The sequence below is a fragment of the Phalacrocorax carbo genome, chromosome 6 (genome assembly GCF_963921805.1).
Source record: "Phalacrocorax carbo chromosome 6, bPhaCar2.1, whole genome shotgun sequence".
Lineage (NCBI taxonomy): Eukaryota > Metazoa > Chordata > Aves > Suliformes > Phalacrocoracidae > Phalacrocorax > Phalacrocorax carbo.
The window spans coordinates 3,409,092-3,435,284 of record NC_087518.1 but is presented as its reverse complement, the minus strand read 5'-3'; the positions used below and the strand labels follow the sequence as shown (position 1 = coordinate 3,435,284).

The following is a 26,193-nucleotide window of genomic DNA, read 5'->3' as shown; positions in this document are numbered from 1 at the left end:
CTTGTTCATTCAGCGGTGAGTTATAACGTATGCAGAGAAGGTGGCACAACCGAAAGGCTTTTCAGGGAAGCCATCTGTCTGCACACACCGCTTCCATGGGTTTACCTTTCAGATCTTATTTGCTTTTGGTTGCCACCCAGTCGAGGGTGGATGATGTTTTTCTCTGGCGCTTGTAAGGATGCTGCACGCTCAGATGGGTTATGATGATGTATTCTACGCATGTTCCTTTTGAAAAATTCGGAAGCATTTTCAGCGTTGATTTCCCTCAAGAGTTATTACACCCCACACAGATTGGCAGCGCCGTGCCACGGTGCCAGGATTTATGAGGTGACCTTGGAGACACAGGCATTCCCAAATTGAAAACACTTGGAGCTAAACTTGAAATATATTTATTTTGGATTACCGAGCGGTCTCCGCTATTGTATAAATCAGAATGAGATTACACAAATAATACATAACATTTATATAACATTTCATAACATGAGGGGATTCGGTCATACGCAGCTCGAGTACAACACTCCTGCCTCCTCTAGACTGTTTCGCAGTTGGCTCCAACGTTAAACCTTCGCTAGGGTTCAGGAAAGGCACCACCAGCCCCTCCTGCCCTCTCCACCAGCAGCGGACTACGTTTTGGGCCATCCTCCATCATATGGAAGCCGAGCATTCCTAAAGCGCTGTGGACAGTGGTTCTTAGCGCCTGCTCAAGATTGGGCCAACTAAAGGTGCTCCGTTGCCTCCAGCCGCCGGCGAAGCCCCGGCGCGTTGCTTCGCTGCTCCCCGTAGGGCTGCCCAAGCCCCTTGGATCCGCCCTGTGTGGGGCTGAGCTCGGGGTCCCGGCGTGCCTCCGGGACAGCCGCCCTCCCGAGCTGCTCGGGGCGATTCCCAACCACCTTTTGGAGCCGGGAGCTGCGCTAATAGAGGTGCTGATAGATGGCAGGGAAACATCCGAGCGAAGGCACGTCGAGTGCGAACCTGTAAGCAGCAATAAACGCGAATCCAACCTGCACTAATGTTAATTGTCATTCAGTTTATATCGATGTGCAGTTTATTAAACCATAAAGCAAGGCAGCAAGCACAGAGAGCAACTCTAGAGATAATTAAACATAATAAGGGTTTCACTTAATCCCTCAAAACCCAGGGGAGGAACAGTTAAGACTGAATACCCTCTTTGCACTGAAAAGCATGTTTTGCACAGCCGTTTAAGAGCACTTCCCGGTACAAGATTCCAGGACAGGGGGAAAGGTAGGTCCCGTCTTCACGTCTGAACGCATCTTTTTTTTTCTCCTTTTCTTTGCGCCTTTAGATCACTCTGCTTATTAAGCCTAAACTCTGACTCTCAAAGCAGATCGTGGCTCATAATTTGCATCGCGGTAGCAAGTAGAGACCCTCACGAGGGGACCCCGAGGAAGGTCCCAGCGCAGGCCGGCCGCTGGGCAGAGCGGTGGCGAGGAGGGCTGGGAAGGAGCGGGGATGGCACCTCGGCATGCTCTCCGCTCCGGCTTGTCTCGCCTCCCTGCACAAGACAACTCATTTCTTGGACGAGGAGGGTCCGAAAGGGGATGAAAGGAGGGGGTGGACTAGTCGTGCGAAGGGCTGAGTGAGAGGCTGCCAGAGCAGGCGGATGGAGGATGGAGGCGGCTTTGGAAGAGTGAAAACAATTATGGCAAATCTGAGATTAATCCCGGAGGCCAACGCGGAAGAGGAAAAATAAAATGCCCCGAGCTGATAATTTGGGACTCTCAGGTCTGTCGTTAGTGGGACCGGGACTGCCTGAGGATGGGAGAAAAGCAGGGAGCGGGAGCTAACGTGGCTCCGGCTCCGCGGGTGCGGATGGGTCCCGCGTCTGCCGGCAAGAGCCAAACCGGGGCTGAAAGGCGAACAAAAAAGGCGTGTGGTGGGGGGATATTTCGGGGCTGAGCCGCCGCAGTCCCCCCCGCGGGGTGGCGGAGGGGGGGTGGTGGTGCTGGAAGCCTTGCGCTCCCGCTGCGCGCAGGCACCGCGCCCGCGCAGCGGGGCAGGAGAAGGGTTAAGGGCGGCCGCGCTGCCGCGGCTCCTCCGCCCGCCCCCCGCGCACGGCGCAGGTTTGGGAGGTGGGGTTTGCGCGGCGCCCGCCCGGCTCTCCCCGGCCGCTGCCGCTCAATGCTGCGGCCGCGGGCTGCTGCGGGAGCCGCGCACCGCTGCGGGAGCCGCGCATCTCGGGGCTGCCGCGCATCTCGGGGCTGCCGCGCAGGGCGGGCGCAGGCGGCCTCCGCGCCCGCGGAGCCGAGCATGCCCCCCCGCGCCGCCCAGGTAAGCGCGGCTTTGCACCGAGAGGAGGGAGGCAGATTTGAAAAGCGAGGAAAAAAAAAAACCCACAAAATTAAAATGGGAATAAATGAGGAAAGCAGCGGCGGTGAGGGGGGATGGAGCGGGGCGCGGAGCGGTGCGGAGCGCGGGGTGCCCGCCCGGCGGCTCCCCGGGAACGGGGGGCGCGGGGGCCGAAGGAAGGGGGTGCGGAGCTCGGGGCGCGGTTCCCGCTGCCGCCGGGGGGGTCCCCGCGATGCCGGCGGGGCTCCGCGGCCGCTCGGCGGGGTGCGGGGCCGGGCTGCCCCCCTCCCCGGCCGGGGTCTGGGCGGCGGTGGGGAGTGCGGGGATGGGGCTCCGCGCCTGAGCCTGTGCTGGCGGAGGGATGCTCCCTCCCGAGCCGGCAGAAATGCATGCATAACTTTTTGCTTGATCCAGCCAACGTCCCTTGCTCGAGTTTTAGCTTCTTTTGCTTTCCCCAGGCTGGTGTTGCCTCCGAGCCGTGAGCAACATAATGCAGCATGTTGTTTTATTTATCCCAGACAGGAATGACTTGCTCTCTAAACTACAAATTAAACGATGCTGCTTGCATAACAAGTGGAAATAGTTTGTATCTTACATACTAATTATCCATCACCTTTTAGACTAAGGAAAAGCGGGTTTGGTTTTTTTCTTTTTTTTTTTTTTTTTTTTTTGCAAGGAGGGTTCAGTAAAGCAGTCTGATGTCTTGCAGCAACGTATTCATTTTCCCTTGCTGGATTAATGTGGGCAAAGGATTACGAGCCAGCATGTTGATTAGGCACCCCGAGGTGCAGGGAAGGAGGGGAACCTTTGGCTACGGAGGGAAGTCAGGTTTTGTGTTTGTGCATGCACATCCTCCCGCTTACACGCTTCGGTTCAGGACCTGCATCCTAGCAGCTGAATCATTTAGATGAGAGCAGAGACTGGTGGAAGCCTCTTATTCAAATGGCCAGACTGCTCTGGAGGATCCTTCCTGACACAGCGTCCATCGCGCTCCCTCCCAGCGTGGCGTCCACGGCCACCCACCAGCCGCCGTGGGGCCAGGGCTGCCGCGGCCTGTGGCGTGTCCCAGCGGCATCGCGGCTCTCGGAGCCCCTTCCCTCGTGGCTCTTGCTCCCTGCCAGCAGCCCCATCCCAGGCGCGCAGGCAGGACGCTCCAGCCCAGGCTCCCGCACGCCGGGGCTCCCCACGCTGCTGTCGCGGGGCGCGATGGCTGCTGCCGGGCGTGGGAAGCAGGGTGATGGGGCCCTGTGCTGGGGGCCAGCCTGGTGGGTCTTCCAGAAGCCTTTCCTGCCGCTTTCCTGGCCAGGACACTTAATTCTCTTCTTTTCTGGACCTGAGGAGCTTGCATTTTTACCCTGTGTTTGTAAGTCCCTGAAAACTGCTTAAATGGCTCTTGAATAATCCTTCAAAGTCACCTCCCCTCTTTAATCTAATACCAAGAGGACTTACTTTACATGGCTAATCCTTCTTTTACTTGCTGTACAGCCTCATTTAGGGGTGTGCACACTGCTAATTTTCCCAAAGCAGCCTGCTTTAGACAATGGCTTCCACTGGCGTGCAGCAACCTCTCCCTCCTGTGCTGAACTCTGGGCAGAGCTAAATACATCTGACAAGGTTTTGCTCGGTTGCAGGAGGTGTTTCAGCAGATCCCATCAAGTGAAGTAACCCTGTGCAGTAAGCCACGCCAACACCCTCCTTTTGTGTGTTTTTGTTTTTTTTTTTTTTTTTTTTGTAAATACCGACTATTCTGGGTCTCCTGCCCCATGTGCGGTGGGTTAGCCAGAGCCGGTGGTGAGGGCTGGAGTAAGGCAGGGTATGCCTGCAGGTAGTTGGAGTTGAATGATCCTGGCAAAACTCTGTCGACTTGGCAATTTTCCCGTCCCTATCTGCTGCAGTGGAGTTGAGCTCTCTTCTAGCCCATCTAGCGTTCCCCGAATTTTAAGCTTGTGCTGCTCTACATGATGATAAAATAGATGTTTTGAATGTGAGTGGCAGCAGAAGAAAAGCTTTCCTTTGCAAGAAGCCTCACTTCTCCCTTAGCGTGTAAACAGTAAACAGCATGCAACGATAGTGCCTCATTTTACATGCCTTAACGGTGATGTGCGGAGCTCCTTAGCCCCTCGCCCCAGGTCACCAGGACTTCTGATGAGGGGCAAGGGTGCCTTCAGCATGCGCTGGGTGGTGGGAGGGGGCGAGTGTCCTCTTCTCTGGGCCGTGGGGACACCTTCGGCAGTGGTGTGGCACAAGCCCTCACGGATGGGTGGGCTCTGAGACCACAGCCATCCTTCCCCGGGGTGGCCTCGGTTCTATTTCCAGTGTTAATCCCTCCGTTGCTTGTTTCCCCGGTGCTGATTTTTAACTGTCAGCTGAGGAGTGTTTATTCTAGAGGGAAAAATAACAGCACTGCAAGGCAGCAAGCAACTGGTGAGAGAGCCCACCTTGGTTCCCAAACTAGCACCTCCTCATGCATGAAAGTGTTGATATCCAGGTCTTTATGGTTATTGGGATTAACATTTATTTGATTTAAAATACACTCCTGTGTTACCCCATCAGGGACGACTAAGAAAAGAGGTGTAGTAGTTAAGGTCCTGTGCAATTTCTACCACAGATGCAAAACTTCTGAATAATTTCGTAGATATTCTGGTGCAAAGTAACTTTTTTCCCCTCGGTTTGGGGAGTTGGCTTTGTCTGGCAGTTCTGTGTAGTTAGCTTGATTAAGGGAAAAATAGAAATCAGAGGTGAAGAAGACAAGGCAGAGCTGCAGGAAAGACGTTAACCACAAGAGAAATGGATCATTGCCTTTTTATTGTCTCTCATGGTCTTTCTGAATTTTATTTGGGTGAAGCACGATGGAGGTATCGGCTGCCCGCGGCTGGTCCCCGTCGGGGGCACGGGTGGGCACAGCCCCGGCGCCGCACAGGCAGCTCCCGGGATGCAGGCGGTGTGGGAGAAGATGCTATTGCTTAAAAATACTCTGCGGCCTTTGAAAGTTCATAAATCATCACAGGTCTATTTTTAGCCTTGTTAGATTAGAGCAAGTCTGGGGTTTTCTTCCCGCACCTCCCCTCTCTGGCCTAAAATGACCCGATAATGTCCCTGTGAAAGCTGTTTACACGCTCCTTTTGGTTTTGCTAGTGGCCTGTTGTTCAGCCCCATTGTTATACAGAGGCTGGGGCTCAATTTGAAGAGGGTTTGCTGCAACAGTTGGGAATTTTTCCTTCACATGCAGAAACTGCAAGTCTGCTGCTTGGTGGGTGAGTGATGTGCAGCCCCTGACGGGAAGGTAATCACAAACAGAGAAAAGTAACATGAATCACACGAAATCCACAAATGTCAGCTTCGAAGCTCTAATCTAGGTGTGCTGCCAGGATTTAAACTTACACACATCTTTACTGTTATCTGCTACAGTGGTTACTCAAATATAAATATGAATATCATGACAGTAGTGATTCATTCCTTTTATTATTAGCAAAGCAAATATATAATGATGACATCCAACTGATTTGCTGTTTCATGCTAGTACACAACTATTCCCTGTCCCCTACCATCATCCACCAAAGAAGGCGATATTAAAACAAAAACTCTTGTGTCAAATCTGCTTGCAATCTTCGCATAAATGAGGTTCACATTTCATTATGAATCAAGACAACAGTGTTTTCTACACTATACAGTGCTTTCCAGTGCTGTGTGTATTGTACCTGGGAAATAACTTCATTCTGTGCTTTTTCCCTAGATACAAGCAGTCACTTTCTATCTTAATCTGCAGGATAAAAATCTGTTTCAGCATGACACCAAGAAAAAAAGAATTGTTGAGATTTTGGTTTGATTTTTTTTTTAATTGCCAGGTTAAATCACTGAAAGTCAAGCCAAACCCTCAGGACTAACAGGGTCCAAGTATTTTGCAAACAGCTAAGCTAGTGACTTTGTTGTGGGCGTGATTCAAATGTAGGAAGCCAGAGCACAAGGAGCAAGTTTTGACTCTTCCATGTAGATTGGATTTCTGGTGAGGTACCCAGTTACAGCATAGGTGTATCAGCATGTGGACTTCAGTAAGGTAAGTGATACACTTACTGAATTATTCCATGTCTTGGGGACCCAAAAGAGTAATGTACAACCATTACATGTTTAAAATCACCTTTACAGGGATTATTCAAAAAAAACCAAACGTGTTAAGCAGCTCAAGGTTTCAAAACAGGGCTCTACAACAGTTGCTTCTTCTATTAAACCTTCCATAAGATGCCAGTTGATCAGCAGCTGATGTTCTGTTACTTGACGATTTGCTGGAGATGTCTCAGATATGGCCAAACATCTTTATTAATTAATAAAATTTTTGATATATGCAGTACCAGGCTCTCCTATGCATTATACAAAAGTTTAAAAGGAAAGTACCATGATGGTGCTTCACCACCTTTCCTCCTCTCTGTTTTGCCAGAGGGTTTGAGCCAGGCTTCAGTGAGACCCAGTGGACACAGTCATTATTAACCATCTCACATGGGCTTCCCCACTCTTGTTTGCAGAGCAAAATGCAGTTGAAAGACCGTGTGTTAAGCTAGGCATTCTCCAGAATTTTTTAACCCAGGAGGGCAATATGACAGCACCCCCTGCCGTGGTGGTTCGCCTTCCTTTGCAATCCTTGCTCACAAGTAGCACAGTCCAAAGTTTAGTGCCCTTCAGCCCTCCCTCAGTTTCCCTGCACCTCCCACCGTCCTTCTCGGGAGTAGTTTAATTTCCAGGCTGGACACCACTTGCATCTCCTGGGATGTCCTGAATTAACATACTTCTGGGGTGACTGGAGTGCTGGGGAGAGCGTGGGGGACTGCACCCAGCCAAGGGGACCTGGCCAGAGCTGCTGAGACTCGATGCCATAGAGGGTTATGTAGGAGACAGATGAGGTCTTGGACCAAAGATGTTTTTATTGGAAGTTTCCAACAGCTGTTGGCACTTGGTAGCTGTTCATGAGACAAGTTAGTCCTGAGCTGCTTCTAAGACCAGACTGTTTTACTCTTCTGTAAGTTGTATCAGTATAAGATCTTTATTGGCCTCAGACAAAATCTGTGTTTATAATTTATTTATATAAATACTTAGCCAATGAAGAGGTGTGGTACTTAAACCCAATCTAGATAAGGTTTAGCAGGTCGTTTTAGTCAATTAGAAGACTAAGAAAGGGAACAAATGGCATACTTGGTGTTTGTAATGCAAAATCCTGTGTTACAAATGGTAATTTAATCTGAATAGTACTGAATAGCAATAACCTACCAGTGTTTTTTTAACCGAACTGTAAGTGCATGGTTTATTAAACTCTTCTTATGCAGATAATGGGGTATTATTTGGGAAGACCTACAACCAACATCATACTCAGACAATTAAACACATTTCCATCTCTATGCTTCCAGTAATAGGAGTGTGAAAACCCAACTATCCATCTGTGGAAGTCCACAGGATTGCTGAGCTGCTTGCCCTGCTCCCTGGCTGTATCTTAATGGTTCTAATCTCCCATTTTTACCTCTTTCTTTTTCACATCTCCTCTGGATTTAGCCCCTCCTTCTTCCATGTCTGTCTTTTGACTGAGCCGTGGTCTGTCCTTCTGTCCCTTCAGGTGGTCACATCCCACTCACTGCCTATGAGCTACTGGCTGACCTTAAAGGTTGGAGAAATCCCATAAGCTCTCCAGGTTGCTGTCAGCCAGGTTTCCCTTCCTTGGACTGATAGTTTTAGGCTCCTATCTGAGCCAGATTCTTCCGTTAACTTAGCTGTAGGTTTGTACTAGGTTTGAGTCAATAAATTTTTATAGGATGGTGTTGTGTATTAGCAAAGAGCACGTATTGGTGAGTCAATGGCAAAATAAACATGCCGGCTAACTGCCGTGGTGCTGAGCTGCTGTCGGGGGGATCTCAGCCCACCCATGGAAACCTTGGTTTCTGGCACCATCAAGGTGTGAACTGTTTGCTGGGCTGATAACGCTGGATCTTCTCCCCTTGGACCTTTAGTGGGAACCCCACATTTTATGTGTGAGAAACCTGTAGCTGGTGGGCTACCTTCAGTATAAAGATAGATTTAATGTGATTTTTTTCTTTTCCCATGGTACTATTTGATAACACCGTACCTCGTGTTAATGGCGTGACCCACAAGGGGTGATTGAAAGGCGTGTTCAGCGCTGAGCCGCCTCCTGTGTAGGGCACTGAATAGCTTTCATCAAATAAGACTCTTTTTTTTTTTATTGCTACTACCCTGCTCTTGTGAAATGGAGGCAAAAGCTCTGTGTCCTCTTGTCAGGAACGAATGGATGAATCTTCTTGGTCTTTGTCTCCCAGTCTTTTGAAAAAAGAAAAAACAAAAACCAAACTTCTGAACAGCACTCAACTCCTATCTTTTTAAAAAGAGTTACTTAGCACAAGAGCAGAACATTTGCCTAAGAGGTTTTTAGTCCAAGAATGACTTTTCATATTTAATTGATCTGTATTGTTCAATTAGGGAGATGTATAATGCCCTCTGTTGTGCATGTATAGCTGGAAGTAGAAATGAATGAAATATGAAGTACAGCAGAAGAGTAATTTCAAACAGAATCAGCTCTTAGCGATGTACAAAACAGGATTTCAGTCCAGGCCTTGATATGCGTGAGTAAATAGGAATTGTGTAAATACATCAGATTGTTAACTTTGACATGCAAGTTATTTTGAATTATAATATTTGTTCTTATTCTGGCCCGAATTCAGTAACCTTTTTTGTTCCAAATCGTATTTACAAACATTGCCAACTCCTGAATAAATGCTCAAATGTATTTCAGCATTATGCTTTTCTGCAAACAGCTTGTTTGGGCTTCAAAGCCCCGCCGTGGTTTCCCAAATACAGGTGGGCCGCTGGGCGCCGGGGAGCTGGGCAGAGCACGCAGCGCCGTGGCAGGCACAGACACGAGTGACACCGATCCCACAGGGTGGCAGCACTCAGACCCGCGTCACCCGCACGGCACCCGGCCGCTCCAGCAACTTCAGCCTCGGGCTGGCGGCTGCGCACCCCGGCGCGCATCCCTCCCCGTCTGCAAGGGCACGCAGCCAGGGAGCACCCCGAGCCGGCCCTGGGAGCGCGACCCTCTGCGCTGGGCTGGGAAAGAGCCAGTGCCAGTTTGCAGGCTTTTAGGTGCATGTTGAAGTTTATGCCTATGACCCTAATCAGAATTTCTACTGTATGATTTTCTCAGGATTCCTAATTCTGGGGAATCTGTAGAAAAATAATGCATCGTTTTTCTCCCTGACACATTTCTTTCATTGGTGTCATGATTCTCTTTTGACCCACGAAGCCATTCTGCTTCTCAGTTTACCCCTCATTTTTCCCCACTGTTTTTATCCTTGCTGTTATCCATCTTCACTTACACAGCCTGATGCAGCAGGTCCTCTTACATTTTGGCTGACAGGTAAGGTTTTTGTGTGGCTTGCTCAGCATCACCCTCTCTCTGCTCCTCCCTAGCTCCTTTGGTTTCAACACAAGATGATCAAGAGAACAGGAGGATGGATCCAGTGCAGTCAGACTTCCTGATAGAAAGTGCCAATTATTCATGAAGAATGATTTTAAGCTCTGTGGAAATCAGTGCCCAGTGAGCGCAGTTTGTGCAGGGAAGCTGTCCTGAAAGGTGCATGATATAAGGGATGTTTTGTCCTTGTACGCTTCTCCGACTGGATGACTAGCAGGAAGGTTTTCTGGGGATGTACACGTGTCTGTTAAGGCTAGCTCAGTGTTCGTCCGGCTCAGAAATCCACATGGTGGAAGAGGTCTGCTGGCTGCTTTGCCAGCTCCATTTTCTGTGGGCCTCGAGCAGGCATCTCTTGGTGGGCAGGAATAGGGTCTGAGAGCAGGAAAGATGGTCAGGGCAGATGGGAGGAACTGAGCAGCCTCCCTCTCTGATCTCTGCTGCAATATTTTCATACTGTTTGCCAACACGTCCTACAATGAATATTAAATGAATATATCACAGACTGGTAGGGGTTGGAAGGGACCCCTGGAGCTCACCCCGTCCCACCCCTGCTGGAGCAGGCACCCCCAGAGCAGGGGCACAGGGCCGCGTCCAGGCGGGGGGTGAATGTCTCCAGGGAAGGGACCCCACAGCCTCTCTGGGCAGCCTGTGCCCCTGCTCTGGCACCTGCACAGGGAAGGGGTTTGTCCTCATGTTCAGGGGGAGCTTCCCGTGTTCCAGCTTGTGCCCGTGGCCCCTTGGCCTGGCGTTGGGCACCGCTGAAAAGAGCCCGGCCCCATCCCCCTGACACCCACCCTTCAGGTATTTATAGGCACTGATGAGATCCCCCCTCAGCCTTCTCTTCTCCAGGCTGAACAAGCCCAGGTCTCTCAGCCTTTCCTCACAAGGGAGATGCTCCAGGCCCTGATCATTTGGGCAGCTCTCTGCTGGACTCTCTCCAGTAGATCCCTGTCTTTCTTGAACTGGGGGCCCCAGAACTGGCCGCAGCCCCCCAGATGTGGCCTCACTGGGGCAGAGCAGAGGGGGAGGAGACCCTCCCTCGCCCTGCTGCCCACATGCCTTTCCATGCCCCCCAGGGCACCCCTGGCCCCCTTGGCCCCAAGGGCCCGGTGCTGGCTCAGGGTCACCTCGCTGCCCCCCAGCACCCCCAGGGCCTCTCAGCAGAGCCGCTCTCCAGCAGGTCCCCCCCAGCCTGTGCTGGTGCGGGGGGTTGTTCCTCCCCAGGGGCAGGGCCCTGCACTGGCTCTTGCTGAATTCCCTGAGGCTCCCCTGGGCCCAGCTCTCCAGCCTGCCCAGGGCTTGCTGGACGGCAGCACAGCCTTCGGGTGTATCACAAATTGGTTTGTCGGGGAGGCAGAGGTGGGGGAAGCAGATGTGGCGCGATGCTTAGGGTAAGGCTGGGTCTCTCCTAGGGAGCACTAGTAATGCGCTGGTTTGAGTGAAAAAATTACTCGGGTGAATTCGGTGTTTGATGAGTCTCTTCTAATGGCATATGTAGGGAAAAAGCACTGGTCAAATACATCTGAGAATGAAGAGCGCACAACATGGATTGACTCAATATTTTCTGTAGTCAAGTGGAAAAAAAGGAAGCCTAGTGTGAGAAAGCTGGAAAGGTCACAATAATTTGTACTTGTGTGATAATGGGTAATACCTCTATTGTTTATGGAGCTTGCAGAGTCTCTCTGGTGTTAACCACTATGATGTATCTGATGGTGATTTTTAGAAATTAAAAACGAAGTAGCAATTGTTCCGCCCGCTTCACGCCTTACCCTGTTTTGGTTTAGGATTCCTTTGAAAAGTTACGTATTCTGTACAAATTAGTTGAGATGAAATGTATTCAGTCCTCTGGACTTCAGTAGGCTGGGACTGAAGGAAGGAGGTATTTTATAAACAAAAAGGATTAATAGTGAGGTTGATAAGAAGAAGACTGAAAACCTGCCTGTGTCTTGCTGCTTAAGGATTCTGACCGTGTACCCTGTTTGTTTATTTTGCTGCAGTCTTTTCTGTTTATTTACTAGGGTAAGTGGAAATTTTATATGCATGTACAGCTACTGCTATTAAAATAGGAATAACTGGTGAGCTCCCAATGCCCCGAACTGCCTTCTGCAGATTTGCAGCTTCTATGAGTAGCCTCTGAAAGTTGTGTGAATTTTCCTGGGATCCTGGTTTCTTTCCCAGGAGCAGCAATGGTACCAAGCTGCATATTTTTCCATTAAACAATAGGGGACTATGTTGGGAGTCCCTCCTGCCTCGTGTACAGCAAAAAGTGTAGGCTCCAGAGGAATTCATTTGCTAGGCTTATCACCAAGACATTTAATATCTAGAATGATTTAGTATATCAAATTCTAGAGTTTTGGGCTGAATGTAGCTGCATTCGTCATCGTTGCAGAACCTTGACAGTGAACAGAAGGTGCTGCAGGGAACCATAACTCACACAGCAAATTAATGGGTTCCCGGCTTTGCTTGCTCAGCTAAATGGAAGCTGGGAATGGTGTGGTCTCAGCGGCCGAGGGCTTTCTGCAACAAGTGTGCGGGTTGGGAGTTTGCATGTCCTTCATCCCTGGAGCGGATATTACAAGCGTAGCCCTCCTGCCAACTGGCTGCGACTGGTGTTTTGCACTCTTGAAGGTACTATGAATAACTTGAGAGGGGGAACCACCCCCAAAAAACAACTTATTAGCTGTTACGGGAGCATGGTGCAATTGTTTCAACAGAAATTTAGTTTTAGTGGGTGGCCATCGGAAAAGAGGATTTGATTGCAAAGGTTTCATACGCTCTAAATTTTATCATGTCACACTGTGACAGAAACCTTAAAGCTATGAGCACAGTATGTCCAGTAACGCTCACAGGCCGCATACCACCATTGATAATTTTCGCCACTGGAGAGGTATGTGCATTGCAAGGAAATATTTGATCACCTTCAGGTGAAGGGTTTAGAATCATAGAATCATTAAGGTTGGAAGAGACTTCTCCTAGTCCGGTCTAGGCTGATGGAGAGCTTTGGCCATAGACTGCTTGGATTCCCATGCAGGCTGTTTTAAACCAGATATCTCTTGAGGATCCTTAGCAAAAGTCATGTTTTAGACTATTGGCCATAGGAGGGCTGCAGCCCCACATCTTCCTGGCCCTGATTTTGCTCCTAACATTTTTTCTGATTCTGCCGCCCTTATCAGTAGATGAACCCAGTTCCTGGAAAGGTTCCTCTCCTCTTTGAGTTGCTAAATCACTGGGCGTGCTGAAAGGCAGGGGATAGCCGAGAAATACGGGATGAGGAGAGATGATGCTCTAAACTGTCAGTTTAATTGGTGGAGTACTTTTAGGCAGGGTGGGGTCAGCCTGTTTGCAATGATCAGCAGTTCCTGAAACTTGGATGTGATCTGGAGTCGGTGAGCACTTCATGGCGGAGAGCTGACTGTGCGCTGCGTAATTGGCTCAATCACCCTCAAGGGCTTAGACGTTAAACGTGCAGCGATGCCTGAGAAAGCAAATAGGTGGAGGGGATGGACGGTGGTGCGGAGTGGTTTGAAACTGCAGCTGAGTTGCACCAAGAGGGCTTCAGAAAATGTGCAGAATTGGGTAGCTGCTAAATACCGGCACTGCACGGTTTTGGCCACGTCAGGCAGTTTTGTGAGCTCTGAACTTGCACTTCTGAAGTTCAGCGAGAGTCTGCGTTGCTTGGCAGATCAGTCGGCTGTCCAGAGCACCCTTGCAGCATACTGAGCAATTTTCTAGACCCACATTTGCTCCTTGGGGGGGAAAAAACCCACCAGAAACCAGGTCACCTGCTCTTACCACAGGATTACGTATGAGCTGGAGATGCCCTTCTCCAGTAAAAAAAACATGACTAATATGGTCTTTTAAAAAGCAAAGTGCACTCTGGAAGATGCACATTTGAAACTGTCTGATTTAAGGCACTGGAATGTTTGTGTCCCGGCATGTTCTGAGTATGTTGGGATCATGTCATTGCACAGAGCTGTGCTGATGACACGGATCAAGGGGGTTTGGTTGCTGCTCCTCTGTTACCTTCAGTTTGGGGTGGGTTGGTTTGTTGGTGAGGGGTGTAGGGTTTGGGTTTTTTTTTTTTTGTTTGTTTGGTTTCAATCTTGATTAATTCCTTTAAAGAACAAGTTTCAAGGTCAGTCAGTGTTTTTTTCCAGTGTAAGTAGAAAGTCCGGCTGTACCGCATGATTGTACTCTCTCATCTGCTTTTCAACTTCAATCTTCTGGACCACTGAAGTTAGGAACTTGACAGCATGTGGCAAAAGATGCCAATAATCTCTCAGTAATACCTTCTTCTGGTTTGTTCAACCCAGTGTAAGTGGGAGCTTGCAATAGAGCTGAATAGCACACCGTTGGCCAACCTTGGGTAGTATGAATAGAGTCCTTACAGTAGATTAAGTGATACATCACAGCTCCTGTGCAAACACTGTACGGAGGAGCCCACTCTGCAATAGCTAGCATGAATGGACAGAAGTGCAATGTTTGTATTGTTGTTTATTTAATTACTTTAGGTTTGCTTCTCTGCGTCGCTTGCATGCACAGCCGTGCCTCCGAGGCTCTGCCTCCTCCTCCTGAGCAGTCTGTGCTGAGCAGGAGCGAAGGAGATGGCAGGTGTTGAAAGAAACCAGGACACCTGCAGGCTTTGTCGCCTCTTTGCTTTGGGAGAGAAAAGGCATGGGAGTTAAAGAAGAGACGGAAAAAGGGTGAAGAGCGTGGGGCACGGCAAGAAAAATTCAAAGGGCCAGGAAAAAAATTCCTGCTTTCAATTCTTTTCTCCTCTACTCATACTCTTCTGTCATTTTCTGCTTTGGTGGCTCCATTCACATGGTGGCTCATGCAATGTCACTCATGCAATTAGCAGTAAGACCGACGTCCCATAGAAGACTGAGATGTGGATGCTCGTCCTCTGTCAGCACAATCCAAGGAAGACTTGCCAAAAAACCTGTTTCTGGTGGGTCTGCTGCCAAAGAAGCTCTCTTCCTTCCTTCCGAAGAGGGACTGACAGCGGTTAGCTGGACCATTGCGTTCCTCCTCCTTCCGGGAGCTCCCTCCTGGCTGCCGAGGGGGTGCAGGGCGAAAAGGTCGCCCTTTCTGCCCGAAGATGACGACTAGTGCAGGTGTTTCTGTTTTGGTCAGGGAGGAAGATCCTTCAAATCCTCTTTTAAAAACATTTAACCTGGCAGCGGAGTGGTCTCTGAACCCAAACCAGCCCCGGGACCAAACCCTCAGCTGTTACGCTGCTGACTTTTTCCTTTATTTTAACATGCCAGGAAGTTCTGAGATTTGTGGTTTAAGTATATAGTTTTGTGGATCAGCTAATGCTTCCAGTCATTCCTGGTGTATTCAGAGACAGCAAGATAGCCTGCTTGCTCGCAGCACATGCTGTATCTCAGACCCATTTTATTATTATGATTATTATTGTATTTTAGAACCATTACCTAAAATATGGAATCACTGCCCCTAGAAAAGTGGATTATCCTTTCCTGGATAGCTAATTTTATTTCACTCAAGAAAATTTGATTCATATTTCTGAAACATTGCCACTAAACAGCTTTCTAAGCAGAGTTGCAGTGCAAGACCAAATTAGATTCGTTTAGGGAGAAGGGAAATAGTGTTGTTGCAAGTGTCCAAAGGGGTTGAAATGAAAATAATCTTATAGATCAAACTTAAATTGAGTTCAGATATTACGGAGATAACACAGTTCTATACCTGGAAAATCCCATCTGTCAAAAATAAACTTCAGGGTCACGTTTTAAAATGGTACTTGTAGTTCTGGATCATCTAGCTTCTATCTCTGGCAGACCTGGGATGTCAGCCCCGTGTATTACCGTGGCACAGATCTTGCAGAGTAGTTTGGGCTGTGTCAGTTCTGCTCAATTAAAAAAAAAAAAAGGTGGGGGCATGCTCTTCAAGGATTTATGAACTCCTTCACAAATCGTGCCAGTCTGAAATGGCAGATACTGTCTGTCTCGGTGACTTTTGAGTAAGACTCTGAAAATTTAGGCCAGACTATTGCTAAGCCCGACGTCTCCAGGAGAAAATACCTTGTGAAGTTTTGCAGTTTGATGTAGAAGCAGTTTGCGTCAAACTTGAGAACTTACTTGACCCTTATTACTGTCATCTCTGAATGGACTTAAAATTTCAAGTCTTTAATTATCCTTGTGGAAGTCTCCTGAGCTGGTCGTGTGCTTTTTTATTAGCGATGAGAAACTGAGATGCTCATGCCGAGATGGTCAGAGATACAGAGATATTTAGGCACTTTGGTTTCTAGTGAGCTCTACCCAAATTCTTTCAATCTGAGGGTACTGAACTATTAAAAATAATAAGCTTATGGCAGAGGAGAAATTTCAACACTGACTTCTTAACCCCCATGCACTGCATCCTAACTCTGTCTTATGCTTAAAACGGGTTTAATTATTTTTGCACCTGTGTTTTTGCTTTGGATCAGTCCTTCCCAACTGCATGGGATTCAGGGTGCCTCTGAATACTTGCTTTAAAACTACCAGTACCTGGGACTGAAAGTATATTTTTGAAAATGTAATCAAAAATGATTTAGCTGTCTAAAACATTATGGGTAGACCTAAGCATTCGCACAGAAATACTTGACAATATCTATACTAACGTCATGTCGTTCATTAGTATTGTGTAAAGTATAAAATATCATGCAATATTTAAATCCAGCTGCAGTGAATCCTCTAGAACTGTACTGACAGTGTCTAAATATAGTAACTAATTAATTCCATGGAACAGAAGAATGCATTTCTCCATTGCCATCCACTTCTTGTAAGGACAAAGATCATGTGTATTACCTACACTTCTATTTTTATATAATGCGGTATATTTTTATATCTATTAACTCTATACCTGTGTTTTCAGAATTTCTGCGTCTGTATTTCAGCACCTCCACTGAAAAGGACCCGGGGGCTGCAGGCTGAACACAAGCCGGTGCTGAGGCTCAGCCGCCCTCGGGTCTGGCCCGTGGCCGTGAGGTTGGGGGGGGTCCGTCACCCCTCCCTTGGCACTCGTTAGTCCACACCTAGACGCCGCTGTCTGGCTCTGCCCCCGCTGCGGGATGGTTGCTGATGGAGGTGGCTGAGCTCAGGGGCCGGCGGGGTGGCGAGGACCATGCCCTGAGCAGCCGGGTCTGGACTCGCCTGCTCAGAGCATCCTTTGTCCACGACCACAATGACTCTCTTCGCTGAAAAAAACCAATTCATGCATTTTCTTTTCCAGCCACTTCACTGACTGAGCCTCTGGCTGGGGAAGGCTCCAGCTTTAAGACTGTGATGAAATTAAGCGTGTACCCAAGCCTGTACAGGATCAGGGCCAAACACTTTAAATAATTGATGGACTGCTTTATTTCTTTAGCCTTTCTAAAGTAAACTGAGTTTCAGATGAACATGAGCTGACTTAGATGTTTAGCTGGGAAAAAAAGGCCCTTTGAATTGCACTGATTTCCCGTAGGAATAACTTGGGACCAGAAAAAAAAACTTCTTCAGCTTCATCCTTCTTCCCCTCTCTGCAGCCAAACACCTTTTTGGTTTTTTTTTTTGTTTTTTTCCTGTTCAGGCTTTTTGGATTCTTTTGTAGGAAAAAAAGAATCCTTTAAAATTAAACATATAATCTGAAAAAGGGAGGGGAGGAAAGTTCTCGTTAGTATTTGTGAACTAATTTGCCCAGCTCTCCCAAGGGCGTTTTGGTTTTGTAGGGTATACATCTGTGTCATTTTTGTAAATGTTTATAAATTAATAATACAACTAGAGTAGATGCATTTCCCGTAACACCTGCCAGTGTGCGAGAGAAAACGCAAGAGTGAAAGAATTCAAAGTTACTGATGCAAATATTATGTAGGTTGAGAAGAAAAGGTGAACGAAGGCCAAAAAAAGTAAATAGCAGAAGGAGAAGCCGATAATGAGCATCCATGTTTTGATTGCTAAATGGTGCTGTGGTCTTGTAGACTAGTTTGTCGGAAGGATGTCATTTGTGCAGGCAGGATATGGAAGAAAGTAGAATTGGTTTGTTGAAAAATAAGCAGGAAATGTCTGTCCATTTTGGATGGCTCCTCATATTCCACTCTTGCAAATGGCTAAATATATTAGCTGAAAATAGAAGTGTGGCAGAAATAGCAGAGTTACGCTGGGCTTCAGGGGGAGGAAGCTGTGTTAGAAAAAAGGCTGTGGAGTGGTCCAGAGAAGCGTTGCTTTTTGGAAACTTCCCTTCGAGCAACTTTTTTCTGCTGTGGAAAATGTCAGTGGAATAGGACACTCCTGAGAATTAATTTATAAGACTGTTTATTTTTACTAATGATACAACATACCAACTCATTACAAATTCTAACAGCTACGTTGGACAAAGCGGTCCACGGCAGAAAATATGCTTTGATCCAAAACGCCTTTTATTTTTTCCTTCTCTTTTTAATAATCCTTTTACTCTTTGGATGACATTACATGTCTAAACACTTCTTATCATTTCCTGAATCTGAACACGTTTAGAAATTGTAAAACTGCCTTTGGGTGACTTTGGTGGCGTTAGGAAGGGAGTAAAGTGATGGTGTGTTGGTAGCATGAGTGGGCTGGACTCCGGGAGAGCATTTCCAGCCCTCGGATGTGATGGTATGTTGGCACAGACACCCGTTATCATTGGTCATGGTTCAGTTTCATAGTGTCTTAAATACCTTCCACATGTTATCAACACTGCTAACAAATATAAAAGCACTGGAAAGTTTTTTTTTTTGAAGACCAATATTTAGAGCTGAAAATGAATTTCTGCTGTTGTCAACCCATTCATTATCCTCTCCGTGAAGAAAAAGGAGATTCAGCCTTCTGCTGTGAAGGTTCCCCCGTCCGCTCATCTCCGCGGCCACTGTCACTCATCCCCTTCATTTCTGAACCTTATCATTTTGTATTCCAGATATCGGATTTGATCCATCCATCAGCTGTCAGTAACTTGTCAGAGACCCTGGACACTTCCAGATGTATTTTCTGCGCAGGGCCTGCCAGAAGAGAGGAATATTGTGCTGAGAGGGCTGGGCGAATCACAGACTTGATCCATTTTTTGCCCTACTTCATCTTCAGATTAGCCTTTTTTACCGCTTGCCCCCAAAACAGAACCTGAGAATTCGTAATGGGTAAATTTCGATTTGTGAGGAGTTTGTGTGTTTATTGCTACGGATATACAAACACTCCTATTCCAAACTGCTTTGACAAAGCACATAAGAGAAGATTCTGCCCTTCGCTACATGAACGAAAAGGAGGGTAAAACTCTGCCCGTTGTGTTTCTTCAGCTGAACTTGATGATAATGCTTAGAGAGAGGTTTCCATGGTGAACACAGAAAAATCAAATTTGAAAACTCTTTTGTGTATTTGCTGCTATTGTTTTTAATGGTCACTTTTCTGTGCGTTTAGCAGCCGTTATCCACACCTTCTAGCTTGTGAAATCATTTACATATTTTAAATCAACATTAGCAGGGAAAAATCCATTATTTGCCCAGGGCTGCTTATGATTTTCTATTTCTTAATGTTGCAATGCTCAGGATATCCTCTGGTGGGATCTGTCAGAAAGGTCTCTTCTAGCATACGGCTTTGCTTATTTGATAACTTCGTGTATTGATTCCTTGCATCACCTGCTTCTCACTCACTTAGGTTACATTTCATTTCTGTTCCTTCTTCTATTGTAAAAGTACAAAATGAAAACCTAGTAGCAGTTACTTGCTTTATTCATTTCTTCTTCCCTGCTGGAGCCTCATGTAGTACATTTCTTGTCTGTTTACCAAGCACTTTTTCTCTATTTTTTTTTTTCTTGAGCAGAAAGAACCTGCCTTGGAAGCAGGAAACTTTTAGTACAGACTATTCAGAGCCGTGCCTGTAGTCTAACCGATGTATCCAGGACGCGGGCGGATTTCCAGCATCACCTTCTGCACCTTTCCCTTACGAAGCAGCCCTGGCTGTGCCCTGGTCCTGCACGTGTCCCAGGAGCGTGACACGGGGACGCCCGTGCTTGGCCACGGCCGGGGAGCCCTGGTACCCCAGCCCTGATCCCCAGGACTGCTCCGTACCTGAAGCACTGGCCGTGGGCCTGCCAGTACCCATCACTTCTCCGTTTGGCATCTCACTCGTCATTATTTTCATTCCCTTAGGAGAGAAAAATGTCACGGTGTCACCCTGAGAGCCCGCTACCCCTCTGTGCCTTTCTCCCGGTCATTTCTGCATCGGCTGCGGGAGGCTGCAGCCCGGGAGCGTGCTCCCGCCTGCCCCGCTCGCTCCTGCCCGCTCTCGCTCGCTGGGAAGCGCCGCCTGCGCTTCATTCTCGCTGGAATCACGCCAGTCGTTGCTTTTTGCATTGTTTCATTTTAGTCGTACGCTCAAATCCTGCTCTTGTTCCATCTCAAGTAATTAATTAGCCCAATTTCCATTTTAAATTTAACTCGAGCTCACTAAAAATTTGCCAGCCCTGTCAAAGCGCTGATGTGTTTCACCAGCTATTTGTTACGAAAGGCTTTCAGAATAATTCCCAGATAAAAGTCAGGTACAGCGAACAAAATGCTGAAAATAATCTCCAGTGGCCCTGAATATTTGGGTGTGTTGATGAATAATGGAGAGTGTGTTCTGGAGAAAAAAAGAGCATGCAAGATTATAACTCATTTTCCTTAAAACCCATTGCCAGGCTCTTGGTTTTGATCTTACGGCAGGAGATACTCAACACCTCACCACGCGGTGCGGTGTGTAGGTAAGGAGATAGTGTATAATGTGATTAAATTCCTGAACTTCTGAACGACCTCAAGCGTTGTTGAGCTGGTGCCTTGGGGACGATGTTGCCCTCTTGAGTAGGCGCAGTTCACTGAAGATGAATTTGGAGATTTACCCACTATACATAGCAACTTTCTCTTGCTAAATAAGATAAAAAATGTAAAAAATGAGAAAGTAAGTTATATCTATTCGCAGCCTATACGTATAATCTCAAGGTGGTGCCGTCTGCGCCCAAGCGGCCGTCGTGCCACGGCAGCGCGGGATCGCTGCCGCTCTCGTTAGGGGCCGTCCCTTCGCATGACTGTCACTGTTGCCTGGCAATATAAAACATCACCTTGTTAAATATTGCCTGTTTAATATACATTTCTGTGTGATTTGACAAATGGATTTCTTCAGTTTAATGCGGAAGAGAAGCTAAATGAGTTAGTAAATGTTAATGTGTCCATGTTCTTCCTAGATAACTAGTTGCCCTCGGGACACTATCAATAAGTGGCATTTATATGATATTATGAATGTGTTAATTATGTGTAGACAAAATAATGAGTAAGCAAAGGTCAAGGACAAATGCAATTTCCCCAGAAATACGCATCAAAGAGCTTCTAATATTTAGCTCATTACCATTATTGAATATTCAGTGTAATTTAAATTATATGCATTCTTTTTTTCATTGCTTATACTTTTAGTGGAGGAGATACTGAGCAACTTCGAGGGCTGTGCAAATGTTTTGTAACAAAATTCAGCAAAACTTCAGCGGTAGCTGGACTGTATTCTCCACGTACATTGGTTAACTGCCAGGTGGAATTTGGGATTGATTTCTTGTTTGAGATGTAACCTTGTGATGGTTTTGTTGGTTTTTTTTTTTTCTAAATTTGAAATGAAGGAAATGAAAATGTGGCCATGCTGGCTGTTAAACTGCTGAACCTTGAAACGCAGTGCAAATCAAACGAAAATGCTCTGGGGACCATAAATACCCAACTTTGCCCTAGTTCATTGGGCTGTTCGTTATCAATGCACTTTTAAGAAGCGATGCTGTTAGCACGCTGGGGGTTTCAGCCTTCGCTTTTTACTAGCAAGCCATAAGTATAAACACCTCCTTGGCAGGGACCGTTCTGAAATCCAGTGGTTTTTGTGATATGAGGCAAGAGGAAAACCTGGCTGATCAATACAGCCATTAATTAGAAGGAAAGGTTCAGTCATGATTTTTACTTTTAAACTTTTACATATTGACATCTGGCAAACCAGTTAAGAAGTCAATAAGGATCTAAAAGTTACCGTATTGTTTGGTTGCTCACTGAGAAATAGCAATTAAGCCTTCTCTGTCTCCCAGGACCTCCTGTCACGGGTGTCTGGAAATATCTCGCTACCAAACAAGATGCTGTTCATATATGAAATATTCATATTATGACATCAAAACATGTTGCATATTATTTCAGTACGGGAGGCTGAAATTAGATTCGCATTTTATTTTGCTTATAAATGCCTGTCAGAGTTACTAAATCAGTTTGTCTTTGCTGTCTTGAAATAGTGTCAGTTTGAATTTCCTTCACGCTGCATATTGTTTTGGGCAAAGACACGTTACTTCTATATTCAGGATGGGGTGCCTCGTATTCTTTAAATAAAGGTGAAAAAGCCCAACAGTTAAGATTATTTTTAAAAACTCGGGGGGGGGGGGGGGCGCATCTTGGACCCCTTTTAAAGTGACACAGAAGGTACCGAATGCATCGTGATCCTTGCTTCTCTCCTTGTGCAAGTGTCGTGCATGAGGTGCACCACGTATTATTTAACGGTTGTGGGGTACATAACAAGGCATTCTGGGGTCTGGCGCTGATGAAAGTAGCGATGAGCTTCGAGCACTGAATTCTGTGAGTTCCCCAGTACAGCTGAGGCAGGATCAGATGATTTCAGCGGTTGCAGCTGCCCTGCAAGTGTTAAGCTTAGGTTGGGGAGGCTTGGTCCATAGGGCACGAGCATCTGCATCCTTCAGACTGGGTCAGTGGGTCCGAGAGGAAATCAGGGCTGAGACTTGGTCTTTACCTGTCTGCGAGCTGTCTGTTACGGCGGCGGCGGCATGACACAAAACCCAACGAGCAGCAGCACTAAGCTCCTACAGACCACACTCTGACATGCAAAAGCATCTGACAAGGCTGTGACCCGGTCCTTTAAATCAGTAGGCAGGGGAATTAATTCACTGTTAGATTTTTTGGCGCTGCAATATTGCATTCATGCATAAATAATCTGATTTTAGTTATCCTGTTGCTAAAAAAACCAGCTTCTGTCCCCAGTCTACCAGATATTTGCATTATAAATATGCTGTCAGCGAAGCTACATACATATATATGTGTGTATATATATTAAATTAACTAAAACCAGCTTTAAAGACTTTAACCTTCCTCCTTTTTGGCTGTACTACTACCCTAAGTGCACTGCTGAAGTTTTTAATGAAAAAGTGCCACTGTCTTGTGATTTTTCCCTGATTTTTCCCATGGTCTTTTAACAGAATTCTTTTTAATTCCTGCTGGCAGATTTTGTAAATTAAGGGCACGTAGTTTGTTGACATTGCTGTTTCCATTCATTGACTAAAATCGTAATTCATAATATAGGATCATATACCATAATATTATGTAATAATACATAATAATCTAATTCATTTCATTGAATATAATCCAAGCAAGCGTAGCAACCGGGGTGTAAAGCCTTCCGGTGGCTCTCAGCAGCAGCTCGCGGGCTCTCCGGCAGGTCTGGCGTGAGGATGGAGGCTGGGCGAGGATCAGACCCAGCACAGCCCCTGGCCAGGCGTTTGCTCCCATAACGGGGGCATTGTTAGGTGCTGCACCGGGTCCTGCACCCCCTGCACCGAGCTTGGCTCTCATAATTCGTCTCCTGCTATATACCGTGATATCTTTTCAAGATCCCTGAAGTGCCTGTGTGCCTCCTTGGTGTGCTCCCAGTTGTTTTCAAGGACCTGCTTTTAAGATAAAATCGCATCTGCAAAGCTCCAGCCTCGACAAAACCTCCGTACTGCTCTTTTCGAAAAGTGAGGCTCTCGTGATGAGCTTCTGCATTTTCCATTAGGAGAGACTTTCCAAAAAGATTTTCTGAATGATTTCTTGATAGCTGGCAATCTCCTGAATCATTTCTTATACAGAAATTGTTCTTTAAGGTGTTTTGTTCTGGTAACAACTGCCGCCAAGCTTGGTCTGTCATGATTTCCAGCCTAAACCTTGGAAAGCGGTGGTGTCTGTAGGACTGGCTTGAGGGGCTGGTATTGTATTCCTTGCTCTGAAATAGTGGGCAGGTCACCTCATTTTTTCTGTGCCTCTGTGTTTTCCTGCTTGGCTTTGTGTGTGGGTTTTTTTTTTGCCTATTCCCTTGGGGTCTGATAGTCTTTGAGCTTGAACAATGTGGCTGATCTGAGCTTTTTTAATCCAATGATAAATAGTTAATTTTGGAGGGTTTAGGTTGACAGCAAGCCACCTTGGAGTGTCAGACTGTGAGACTGGTTTCCTTCTATAATCAGATAAGGTACAGATATTTCCTGTAAATCCTCCCCTAGTGTTCGAGTCATGCCATTAGAGCATTAAGTCAGACACATGACACCCAATTTCAGAGTAATTCCTGAGGAAAAAGCACGTTATATTTTTTTAATGGGCTTCCCAGGACTTACTTTGTTTCTTCCTGATGAATATGAATTCCAGCAAGTTCATCTGAATTCTGACCTTCAAACATACAAATGCTTTTTTTTAAGGGCAAGAATACGGTCTTTAAAATTATGTACTGTCCACGTGAATGTTGTCGTCTCTTCCCTTAAAATCCCCTTAGAGTGCAAGAATAGAACTGTTATAAGCGTTGCTAAAATTTACCTGTGTATTTATTATGAATTACTTGCATCTTATAGACACACTATTCATGTCGGCCCAACCAGTACCGACCTTTTCTTTCCAAATGGCTTTATTTGGATTGTGTGCTGCATACAATACAGTAGCTTCTGTTCATCTCCTTTTCTTCTGATTGCCAGGTAACATCAAGCAGATCGCAGGGACTTCTTGTAATGTAGTGTGTGGCTCTCTATAACAGTCTCTCCCAAGCACCTTGGTTGAATAAATATCCATTGAATAACTGGAGAATGCATTCATATTCTTTTTATTTTGATTTATGTTCTATCTTCCTATCTGTGCATCTTCAAGAATAATTGCCAGTTTTCACCTCCTACAGAGAAGGTATAATAGAGCTGAAGAATAAGTAAAACGTGCTCTGTTTCTCTCTTTTGTAAGGGAACCTTTATATTCTTACCCATGCATACACTAATAATTTGCAAACCGAAAATCATAACCTCATTCTCAGCTGGACTTGCTGTAAAAAGCTACTCGTATGCTTTCTGTGTTCCCTTTCCTCGCGGCGCTTGCCAACTGGAGACCTGTACATATGGCCCATTCCCCTTTATGAAATAAGCCAGTCCAACTCTGATGTAGTAAAGGTATCCCAAATGAATACGAAGGTTGGAGCCAGTATGTTCCCTATTATCGCCATCATATCCCCATGCACTGCTGATCTGATAGCAGCCAGACTATATAGTCATGCATTTTAATGATCGTGCCAGTGCAGCATCTCTCAGAGGATTACCGCGCGGTCTCCCCATGATGGGTGGCAAGTTCTTTTCTGTCATCTGATACAGGATGCTGTTAGGGGTGACTGCAGTGTGAAATATCTCTGCATGTCAGTAAAATACCGCATTAGATTTGAAAACACTCTTGAAGCGCTGGCTGTCGTTGCTCTGCAGGGACCTTCGCTTAATCTGAACAATAATAAGGTCAGTTGGGTGCAGCGTGGTTTTTCCATCAATTAGTTCAGTCATACTTCTAACAAGCTATATATAATCGTGCATGTTTAACCTGCAGGTTATACAGCCTAGCTAGCTCTGTGACCTACAGATCATAGAGCTGATAATTTCTTATTTTGTAGTTGTATTCGAGATTTCCAGTTGAATTGTCCTGACTTATGTGTTCAGGTTCCTACCCAGCTACTAACCAAACCACAGAAGTAAAGCACCTGTAATCTGGAGCCCCATGCCTTGGTCTTCTGCCTCACCTCTCAAGGCAACGAAACCACTTTGCTCGTGAGCCTTTCCTTTCCATACTAAGCAAAACACCAAGCTCCAGGTGACCTGATGTGCTGCTCCCAAAGGGTTTCTTCTCAGCTTTCTCCTTTCCCATGGCCATGGGAACTTTGAAAGACCTCACTGCTTGCTGACAGGTGTCTCACTCGCTGCAGACACCTAAGCAAGGCACACGAGCCCCCTTCTCCATCCCTCCGCTGTTTTGCTGACTTCTGCGTTTGATCTTAGTTCGGTTCCTATCTGTTGCACCAAGATACACCAGGCTTTGGGTTGGAAGGGCGTGGTGCAAAAGCTGTGACACAAGGGAAGAAAGCTTGCATGGTAGAAAGTATTTTCCAAGCTGTTGGAGCGTTTAGTTTAGATTTTTTAAAATTACTTTTAGGGTAAGAAAAGAGTTACATGGCTATCATTTGAAAATAACAACTTTTCTCATAACAAAATAACATGTTACGTGAGCCTGCAATGATTCTGCATCTTCGTGGCTACCGGCAGGGAAAAAATAGTCAGAAAATTGCCATTCTACTTGAAATCCTCTCCTCTGAACACCCTAAAAATCCTGAAGA

The 26,193-nt window shown here is 46.5% G+C and overlaps 1 protein-coding gene across 3 annotated transcripts in view; it reads left to right on the top strand.

Annotated features, from left to right (window-relative positions):
* Positions 1-2,090: 2,090 nt before the first annotated feature.
* Positions 2,091-26,193, top strand: part of LOC104047469 (contactin-4) — a 353,961-nt gene continuing 329,858 nt past the window's right edge. For all 3 annotated transcript variants that reach the window (XM_064453439.1, XM_064453440.1, XM_064453438.1), the window contains exon 1: positions 2,091-2,289. The gene's annotated coding sequence lies outside the window, so the exon portion shown is untranslated. The remainder of the gene's footprint in view (positions 2,290-26,193) is intronic.